The sequence below is a fragment of the Ornithorhynchus anatinus genome, chromosome 10 (genome assembly GCF_004115215.2).
Source record: "Ornithorhynchus anatinus isolate Pmale09 chromosome 10, mOrnAna1.pri.v4, whole genome shotgun sequence".
Taxonomy (NCBI): Eukaryota; Metazoa; Chordata; class Mammalia; order Monotremata; family Ornithorhynchidae; genus Ornithorhynchus; species Ornithorhynchus anatinus.
The window spans coordinates 56,155,400-56,165,856 of record NC_041737.1 but is presented as its reverse complement, the minus strand read 5'-3'; the positions used below and the strand labels follow the sequence as shown (position 1 = coordinate 56,165,856).

The following is a 10,457-nucleotide window of genomic DNA, read 5'->3' as shown; positions in this document are numbered from 1 at the left end:
GGCTCCCGGCTTTATGAATTATTCACCAGTCGCATCCTCCTTCTCCTTTTGGGTCCTGAGACTGTTCAGCCTCCAGACGCAGAATGCCTGAGAGGGGGGCACGGGTGGGGAGAGGGTTGGGGGCACACGGCGTGTCCCACTCGGGGCTCGAGGATGTGCTGGACCCCAGGAAGGAGAAGGAGTGAGATTTGGGGGACCGTCCCCCCCCCCGCCAGACTGTGAGCCCGTCGTGGGGCACGGATAATCCCTATCTGCTACCGAATCGTACTTTCCAAGCGCTTAGGCCAGTGTTCTGCACACGGTGAGCGCTCAATAAATACGATTTGAATGAACGAATGAATGGAGGAGTGAGACGTGGTTTTCGTAACTGGGTTTGGTTAAGGCCGCTCCATCCTCCCGGTCGGGTCGAACCCCCAAATCGCTAAAATTACTAATATATTTATATTAAGGGTTGGAGAAATTGGGTAAGTGATTGAAACGGGGGCTGGTTTTTGTCAGGTTAGGGGATGAGCGTCGTTTTTAGCGTGGTTGGTTTGGGGGGTCGAGGGGGAGACTGAGGGCCGTGGGGGGGGATTAGGTGACCTGCCCCCCCCCCAAAAAAAAGTGGCCCCCAGGTAGCCGGATGCGAGAACCGGGTTGGGAGGAGGGGGAACCAGGACAGAAGTAGGAACAAATAGAAATAATTATTCATTCATTCGTGTTTACTGAGTGCAGAGCACTATACTAAACGCTTAAGTACTACGCCCAGCCTGGGGCTCGAACCCACGACCCTGAGATTAAGAGTCTCCTGCTGTACCGACTGAGCTAGCCGGGCCCACTATTATTATTATTATCATGGAATTTGTTAAGCGCTTACTATGTGCCGGGCACTGTACTAAGCGCTGGGGCGGATACAAGCAAATCTACAGGGATGGGGAAGATGGGGCAGTTTATTTCTGGGTTCACCCCCCTGCCTCTGTGCCTTCCTGAAAGTCTGTCAGTTCTCTATCTCTGTCTCTCTCTCTCCCGGCGTCTCCGTCAGCTTCTCTCTGATCTTTCCCTCCTGAAGTTGTCGCAGCAGCACAACGATATGTTGACACTGCAAATCCGGCAACATGACACGCTAAAGATACCCTCCCGGCCTCGTGGAGGGAGGTGGAGGGGGGGACGGGAGGAGGGGAGACGGTCCCAACCCCCCCTTTCCTCCCCCCAGTGCAGATCCACCCACAGAGATGCCGAGACATCCAGGGACCTCGAAGGAGAGAGCGACAGGCACACGGAGGTTGCGTGAGTTCTCGCCAGACTGAGACACGAATCTGCTAAAAGGCAGGGTCAGAGACGCCCAGAAACTGAGGTAGAGACGCACAGAGATGCACAAAGGCAGAGAGGCAGAGTTACAGAGAAACGCAGTGACAGAGATACAGAGATGCCCAGAAGCGGAGATATGGAGAGGCACCGAGACAAACGCAGACATCTATAGGGGCAGAAACACGGAGTTGCACAGAGCAGACACCCAGTGACAGAGATGCAGAGACACGGAGACAGAGATTCCTAGAAACGGAGTTGGAGAAATGCAGAGAGGCAGAGGCCCTCCGAGACAGACAGCCCAGAAACAAAGACGCAGAGAGGCACAACGACAGAGACACAGGACACACCGAGACAGAGATGGCCAGAAACAGAGGTGCAGAGACGCCCGGAGATGTACAGAGATGCAGAGCCCCACGGAGAGGCCCAGAAACCGAGTTGCAGAGACGCCCGGAGATGTACAGAGATGCAGAGACTCACGGAGAGGCCCAGAAACAGATGCAGAGATGCACAGAGAGACAGATGCAGAGACACAAAGAGATGCCCAGAAACGGAGATGCACAGAGTGGCACAGAGATACCCCCAAACCGGTGCAGACGCAAGAGATGTCCAGAAAAGGAGATGCAGAGACCTGTAGAGACGGGAACAGACAAACGTACGGAGAAGCCAAAGACCCACGGAGACACCTAGAAACAGAGCAGCAGAGAGAGGCACAAAGAGACACAGAGACCCCCCCCCCCCCCCAGAAAGAGGTGCAGAGACACACAGAGACAGAGAGAGACACGGTCACAGGCTGACGGCCCGGGGGGCGGTTGGGTGGGGGGCAGTGGTTGAGTCCAGCCTAAGGAAGCCCCCCGCGATGGGCCTGGGTCTCCCCTCCCCCCCCCATAAAATTTCTGCAGCGCTCCCCCCTCCCCGCGCCCCCCCAAAAGCAGGATGCATTCGCCCCCACCCTCACCCCCAGTTTTTCCACTCGGTTGAGTGGGTCCATCGCAGCTGCTGCCGTCTCTGGGGACCCCTCCCGGGGTCTGCCTCCTGCTAATTAACTCCTTAATTGTCTCTGCTTTTGCTGAGGCAGCACCTTCGGCGGATGGGGGAGGGGGTGGCGTCATAGGGCTGGGCAGAGCGGGGACCCAGAGGAAAGGCGGGGGAGGGGAGGCTAGAAGGGAAATCCAGGTGTCCCCCACCTCATCTCCAGGGACCACCTTATTTTCCTTTTAGCTGGGTTGCAAGTGTGTGGGCTTGGGTGTGAGAATCTATGGTGGGGGGGGGTCTCTTGAATATTGGGAGGGGGTGGGCGAGGGATGAGGGGAGAGGGCTAGGAAGGAGAGAGATGGTGGAAACGGGGTCGTCTGATGGGGGGCAATGGGGGGAGGGAGGAGGTTGGGGGCGGAGAGCGTTAAACAGGGAAGAGGAAGGATGATACTTGGGGGGGACTCAAGGAGGGGAGGTCGTGAACAACTGAGGGGAGCAGAGAGGTGCAGGGGAGAGCCCCCCCACCAAGAGGCGACCCCCCCCACCCAGAGAAACAGTCTCGGCCTTGTCAGTCCCCAAGCAGGTTGGGGGGTGGGGGGCAGAGATGTGAGGGAAAGGAGGCAGGGGGGTGGGGGGCTAGAAAGAACACCACTTTCTCTTGTTTCTCCTAGGCCGATTACTTTCCAGAAAAGTGGGGTCCCCTGGGGAGCGGGTGAGGAGCCTCCCAGGGGCGGGGCCGCAGGGAAAGGACCCTTTAAAAGAAAGGAGGGCTACTGGGAGAGTCAGGGCTGCAGGGAGGGGATTCTCTGAACCCTGAGGACCCCCACCTCCCCCCCACCCCACCCCGCCACGGACAGCCAAGGCAGCTAGGGTAAGAGGCAGAGGAGTGGGAGAGGATCGGTGGGAGGGCGGTGAGGGATATTCCTGGGGGAAAGAGGCTTACTCTAAACTCGTTGTAGGCCGGGAATGTGTGGTTATATGTAATAATAATAATATTATGCACTTACTTTGTGCCAGGCACTGTATTAAACTCTCTCGAGCACTTAGCACAACTCTGCACACAGTAAGCGCTCAGTAAATACCGTTGACTGGCCGACTACACGGCTCTCTGTAGTCGGCCCTTTAGTGAAAGATTCTACTGGGGGGGTCAGGCGGAGGGGGAGGAGGGAAGGAGATTTGAATTTTATTGATTTTATTATTTGTGCTATTTGTTAAGCACTTACTACGTGCTAGGCATCGTAGTGAGCACAGGGATAGACACGCGTTAGGCAGGTTGGACACAGTCCCTGTCCCACATGGGGTTCACTGTCTTAATAATAATAATAATAATAACAATGATGGCATTTGTTAAGTGCTTACTATGTGCCAAGCACTGTTTCTAAGCGCCGGGGTAGAGACAAACTAACCAGGTTGGACCCAATCCCTCCCTCATGGGGAGGGGGCAGTCTCCATCTTGGGTGGACCAGATCCAGGCCTATTTGGAGGCACAGGACTCTCCCCAACTCTCCTGCCCCAAGGCAGCACTCATCAATCAATGCTATAATAATAATAATAATAATTGCGGTATTTGTTAAGTGCTTACTATGTGCCAGGCACCGTATTAAGCGCTGGGGTGGATACAAACAAATCGGGACGGACACACTCCCTGTCCCACAAGGGGCTCTCAGTCTTCATCCCTATTTTCCAGATGAGGTAACTGGGGCCCAGAGAAGTGAAATGACTTGCCTAGGGTCACACAGCAGATGAGGGCTGGAGCCGGAACTGGAACCCAGGTCCTTCTGACTCCCAGGCCCGGACTCTATCCACAAGGCAGTGGAAGTGATGAGTGCTTATGGTATTGCAGAGCACTGTACTGAGTGTTTGGGAGAGTTTAGCCAGTTACCTGCTGGGCAACCTTGGGCAAGTCACTTAAAGCGGTGCTTGATGCATACGAAGTGCTGAACAATACTGTTCCTACTATTAGTAATACCAGTAATAATAATAATAATACCACAGAGCTGGTTGCCGAGTTTCCTGCCCACAAGGAACTTCATTTATTCGGTCGTATTTACTGAGCGCTTACTGTCTGTATTAAGCGCTTGGAAAGTACGATTCAGCCGCACAAGTCTCTAAAACTTCCAGTTTAGAGACTGTAAGCATCCTAAACAAGGAAGCAGAGGCTTTTCGGGGTTGGCAGACAAGAGGACGCTACAGGGTAGGAGGAAGGTTGAGGAGGAGGAAGGTGGAGTTGGTGGATTTCATTCATTCAGTAGTATTTATTGAGCGCTTACTATGTGCAAAGCACTGTACTAAGCGTTTGGAATGTACAATTTGGCAACAGATACAGACAATCTCTGCCCAATGACGGATTTACAGTCTAATCAGGGGAGAGAGATGGGCAAAAACAAGGCAACATAATCACGATAAATAGAATAAAGGGGATGGACACCCTGGGGTGACCCTGCCAGTGGAGGTGGGACTTTGGGTTTTCCCCCCCGCCGGCCCTCCAGAGAGAACTTCACCCCAACTGTCTCGGCCTCTCTAAGTGAGGTTCACTCCCAACTCCCCACCTCAACACTCTGTAGGTGGGAAGCAGCATGGCCTAATGGAGAGAGCACGGGCCTGGAAGTCAGAAGGTCATGGGTTCTAATCCCGGCTCTGCCACTCGTCTGCTGTGTGACCTTGGGTGAGTCACTTTACTTCTCCGCGCCTCAGTTATCTGTAAAATGGGAATGAAGACTGTGAGCCCCAAGGGGGACAGGGACTGTGTCCAATCTGATTAGCTTGTATCTACCCCAGAATTTAGAACAGTGTTCGACACCCAATAAACGCTCGACAAATACCGTCATTATTATTATTAGAGAGAACTTCACCCCAACCCTACCCGCCTCAACATCCTGTCTAGGTGAGAAAAGATAGAACCCCTCCCCCCGGTCACCACCCTAGGGAGGTCCCCTCCTCCTTACAGGCCCCTCCCGCCCTCCCCCAGCTATTTCAGTCTTCTAGATCAGTAAAATCCCGGTTGATTGAAGCAATTTTCCATCCATTAGCAGGAGAAACAGCTCACATAAGACGTCACTCAGTCCCCTTGACGGGGACGGTCTCATAGTGGATTGCAGAAGGGGGGTGGGAAGGGAAAGGGAAGAGATCAGAGAGGGCTCGGCCCCCAGGAAGGATGCTTGGTCAATTGAGCTCCCTGGTCTGAGTCTACAGGCTTCAAACCCAATTCTTCTTCTCTGGGAGGAATCCCTTGGGGCTTAATTTGGTTTTTCGTGGCATCTGTTAAGCGCTTACTACGTGTCAAGCACTATCCTGAGCTGGGGTAGGTCCGAGTGAAGAAGCAGACGAGTGGCAGAGCCGCGATTAGAACCCATGGACTTTCTGACTTCCGGGCCCGGGTTCTATCCGCTACCCCATGCTGCTTCTCCTATTAATCCGTTAATCAGAACTGGCACAGTCCTTGTCCCCCATGTGGCTAAGGAGAGAGGAGAACCCATATTGAATCCCCATTTTACAGCTGAGGAAACTGAGGCACAGAGAAGTTAATAACGATGATAATAATTATGGTATTTTTGAAGCGCTTGCTGAGTGCCAGGCACCGTTCTAAACTCTGGGATGGATACAAGCGAATCGGGTCGGACGCAGTCCCTGTCCCACTTGGGGCTCACAGTCTCCATCCCCATTTTCCAGATGAGGTCACTGAAGCCCAGAGAAGTGAAGCGACTTGCCCTAGCTCACACAGCAGACAAGTAGCAGAGCTGGGATTAAGTAGCTTTGGGGAGAGGTGGGCAGGGACGGAGGGGGAGAGGGGGTCGAGCGAGGGTGGAGAGGAAAAGGGGGCTGGGCTCGAGGGTCCTGGCAGGGAGGGGCGAAGACTAGGGATGTCGGGAAAAGAGGAAAAAGGCAGGAGGAGGGGAACAATAATAATAATAATAATGTTGGTATTTGTAAAGCTCTTACTATGTGCCGAGCACCGTTCTAAGCGCTGGGGGAGATCCAGGGGAATCAGGTCGTCCCACGAGAGGCTCACAGTTAATCCCCATTTTACAGATGAGGTCACTGAGGCACAGAGAAGTGAAGTGACTCGCCCAGAGTCACACAGCTGACAAGGTGGCAGAGCCGGGAGTCGAACCCATGACCTCTGACTCCGAAGCCCAGGCTCTTTCCCCTGAGCCAGGCTGAGGCGCTGGGCCCGAGAGTGCTGGATGGGGACAACTCTAAGAGCTTCAGCTCCAGTCCAGGGAGACTCTCCAGCCCAACTCCAGAAGAAGACCCTCCTGTCACCCAGTCACTCCCGGGCTTCGCCAAAGGGACCCTCGGGGAACCTCTCCGGTCCCTTTCTCCCCCAAAGGCGCCATCCCCCTGCCGCCGGCCCCCGGCTCTCCAAGCGGATGCTGCCACCTAGTGGCTGCCCGCCGGCCCTGCGCTCCAAGGCTCCGTCGTAGGCGGCTATTGCTGGACAGCTCCCGCTAGCCACGCACTCCCCTCTCCGCACTAACTCGCTAAATAAACTCAAGGACCCTCATCCGGCCACTTGGCCCTCTCCCCTGGCCCCTGACTCTCTGCCCTGGCCCCTGCCTCTCTCCCCTGACCCCTGCCTCTCTCCCCTGGCCCCTGCCTCTCTCCCCTGGCCCCTGCCTCTCCCCCTCTTGACCCCTGGCCCCTGCCCCTCTCCTTGGTCTCACCCTCTCCCCTGGCCTCTGATCCACACCCTCTCCCCTGCCCTCTGGCCCCCTCGTTCATTCATTCAATAGTATTTATTGAGCGCTTACTGTGTGCGGGGCACTGTACTGAGCGCTTACTCGTCCGCTCGGCTGTCTATATCTTCATTACCTTATTTATTTTGTTAATGAGATGAACATCACCTGGATTCTATTTATTTGCTATCGTTTTAATGAGGTGTTCTTCCCCTCGACTCTATTTATGGCCATTGCTCTTGTCTGTCCGTCTCCCCCGATGAGACCGTAAGCCCGTCAAAGGGCAGGGACTGTCTCTATCTGTTACCGATTCGTACATTCCAAGGGCTTAGTACAGTGCTCTGCACATAGTAAGCGCTCAATAAATACGAATGAATGAATGAATGAATGAATGAATGAATGTACAATTCGGCCACCTATAGAGACAATCCCTGCCCAGTGACAGGCTATTCTATGACCCTTTCCTTGGCCTCTGACCCTCTCCCCTCTCCCCTGCCCTCTGCCCTTCTCCCCTAATCTATGACCCTTTCCTTGACCTCTGACCATCTCTCCTGCTCTCTGACCTTCTCCCCTACACTATGACCCTTTCCATGGCCTCTGACCCTCTCCCCTGGTCTCTGACCCTCTCCGCTGGTCTCTGACTCTGGCCTCTGATCCTCTCCCTTGCTCCCGACCTTCTCCCTGGCCTCAGAGTCTCTCCCCTGGTCTCGGATCCTCTCCAATCAATCAGTCAATGGAATTATTGAGCCTTTACTGTGCGTCAAGCACTCTGCTAGGTGCTTGGGAGAGAACAATGCGATAGAGCTGATAGACACATTCCCCGCTGACAAAAAGCTCACAGACTAGAGAGGGGAGGCAGTCGTTAAAATACATTACAGCTCGGAAAAATGGGAACATATAGGTATAGGTACATTAATCTTGTGGGGCTGGGAGTGGGGCGAACAACAAGTGTTTAAGGGTCATGGATCCAACTGCCTGGGTGATGCAGAAGGGAGAATAAGAAAAACGGGGACCTGATCGGGAAAGGTCTCTTAGAAGAGATGTGATTCTAGTAGGGCTCTGAAGGTGGGGAGAGAGGTGGTGTGTCAGATATGGGTGGGGACTGATTTCCAGGCCAGAGGGAGAAGGTAAGCAGTGGTCTCTGGACGTCTCCTCTTGTCTCGCACCCTCACCCTTGTCCCTGGCCCTCTCCCCTTGTCTGACAATCTCCTTTCATTCATTCATTCAATTATATTTATTGAGCGCTTACTGTGTGCAGAGCTCTGTACTAAGCGCTTGGAAAGTACAATATATCTCCTCTGCTCCCTGGTCTCCTCTTAAACTGTACTCTCCGAAGCTCTCAGAACAGTGTTCTGCACACAGTAAGCATCCAGTAAACACAATTGACTGACTCCTTACACCATCAGGTCAAACTCTGCAAGATCTCCACTCCACAGACCTCTCTTCCTCTTCTCCGCTCTTCCCCACCACGCCCGCTCCTTCTCCCTCCATTTCCTCTTCCTTCCACGCAAATGTGTGGGTTTTTTTTTGGGGGGGGGGGCGACGGAGCCGGGAGAGAGGGGATGGGAATAATGGTGGAATTTGTTCAGCGCTTACTATGTGCCAGGCACCGTACTAAGCGCTGCAGTAGTTATAAGCAAATTGGGTTGGACACAGTCCCCGTCCCACGTGGGGTTCGCAATCTTAATCCCCATTTGACAGATGAGGGAACTGAGGCCCGGAGAAGTGAAATGACTTGGCCAAGGTCACACAGCAGGCGAGTGGCGGACCCGGGATTAGAACCCAGGTCCTCCTGACTCCCAGGCCCGGGCTCTATCTAGCACAAACACACACACCACACACACACACACACACCCCTCCCCCCCCCCCCCATACACTCACAGGAACGGGAGCGTTGGAAGCTTTTTCGGCAATCTCTGTGCTAAGAGCCCCTAATGAGCCTCGGCAAATTAACACCTTCCTCTTGATTGCTCCGTCCTTGTTAATTGGATCCATGAGAGTTCAACCAGGCAGCGAAGCCGGGGGAGGGGAGGTCTGATGGGTCTGGGGTCTCGCTGCCTCCCCAGCCCCCCCCCCCCAAGAAAAAAACAAGAGATCACTGCGGGGAAGAGGGTCGATCTTTCTTTCTTCGTCATCTCCTACCTCCCCTCTCCCCTCCGCAGCTCCTTCCACTAATCCCGGCCCCCCTCGGTCCCTCGACCCCTTCCCCCCCCATTCCTCCCTCCCCGCCCCCCATCCCTCCCACCGAAATTCAGGGATTGAGGTGGAAGAGCGTTTCAACTTGACACCGGGGCCTGCGCCTCCCAAGTGAACTTCTCCCCTGAGTTAGGGGGGAAGTGAGAGAGGGGTGGGGAGGGGGGAGGTCTATGCAGAATGCAAAAGTGTGGCATCCATGTATGTGTGTTGTGTGTGTGTGTGTGCATGCGCAGATGAGTAGGAGGGAGCGTGTGTGTGTCTCTGTGTGTGTGTCTGCATGTGCGAGGGTTTAGGTGAGCGTGAGCTTGTGTGTGTGGGGACCACAGCCGGGGAGTGGACGAGTGGGAATGAGTGTAGGTGGATGGGGGGACTTCTTTGCGAATGTTGAAGGTAAGTGCGTGACCCTATGCCGTTAACTTCGTCCCTGTGTGCTTAAGAGTATCCGTGTTCCCCTCCGGGAGGGAAGGTGTGAGCGTGTGTCTTGTAGGGGGGACGTCTGTCTACACGAGAAGATGCTTGCGAAGGCGCGTAAGAGCTTGGGTAAGTGAAACTTTTACCCCGGGATGTTGGTGTGCGGGTCCCGGGTCCCTATGAACGTATCCCTGGATATATTTTCGGGGTTAAAGTGGGGGGAGGGATGCGTGCGGGTGAAAGGGTATCCGTCAGTCGGTGTGCATGGAAATGTATTTCTGGGTTTACGGGTGCATTATCGTAGATCTGTGTATGTAAGCTTTTGTGGGAGTGTACGAAAGGGCATCGGTTGGGGTGTCGAAGTGTATTTCTGGCTACACAAGTGCACTGTCGTCGATCGGTGCCCGTGCGTCTATCGGCGTGCGTCTGTCTGTGAAAGGGTACCACTCGGTCAGTGGGTAAAAGTGGATTTCTGGGTCTACAAGTGCATTCTTGTGCGTCTGGGTGCATAAGTGCATTATTGTGTGTGAGTGCGTGACTGTGAGTGTGTGTGTATTGGGGGGAGGGGGCGGGGGGGGGGGGAGGCCCACCGGGGACCGGCCACCAGAGGAAGCAGCAGCATCGATCAGAGACTTGGGGGGGGGGGGAGGGGGGGACGAGGAAGGGGGGGCGCCTACCCCCCCTCTCCCTCTGGCACACACACACTCACACACACACGCTGACACTCCCGCACTCCTTCTGTCTCCCGCTCTCCCGGTCGCCTCTGCCCGCCGCCCCCTCCCCACCCTCCCGCCCTTCCAGACCGGGGGTCCTCGGCCTCCGGCCTCCCCCCACCCCCCCGCTCCCACACTCACCCAGACACACACCCAGACACACACCCAGACACCCCCTCCAGCTCCCACACTCACCCAGACG

General features: G+C 54.9%; 1 non-coding gene across 1 annotated transcript; it reads right to left on the bottom strand.

Annotated features, from left to right (window-relative positions):
- Window positions 1-741: 741 nt before the first annotated feature.
- Window positions 742-814, bottom strand: TRNAK-CUU. The gene has a single exon. It is a non-coding gene; the product is annotated as a tRNA-Lys (tRNA).
- Window positions 815-10,457: the final 9,643 nt, after the last annotated feature.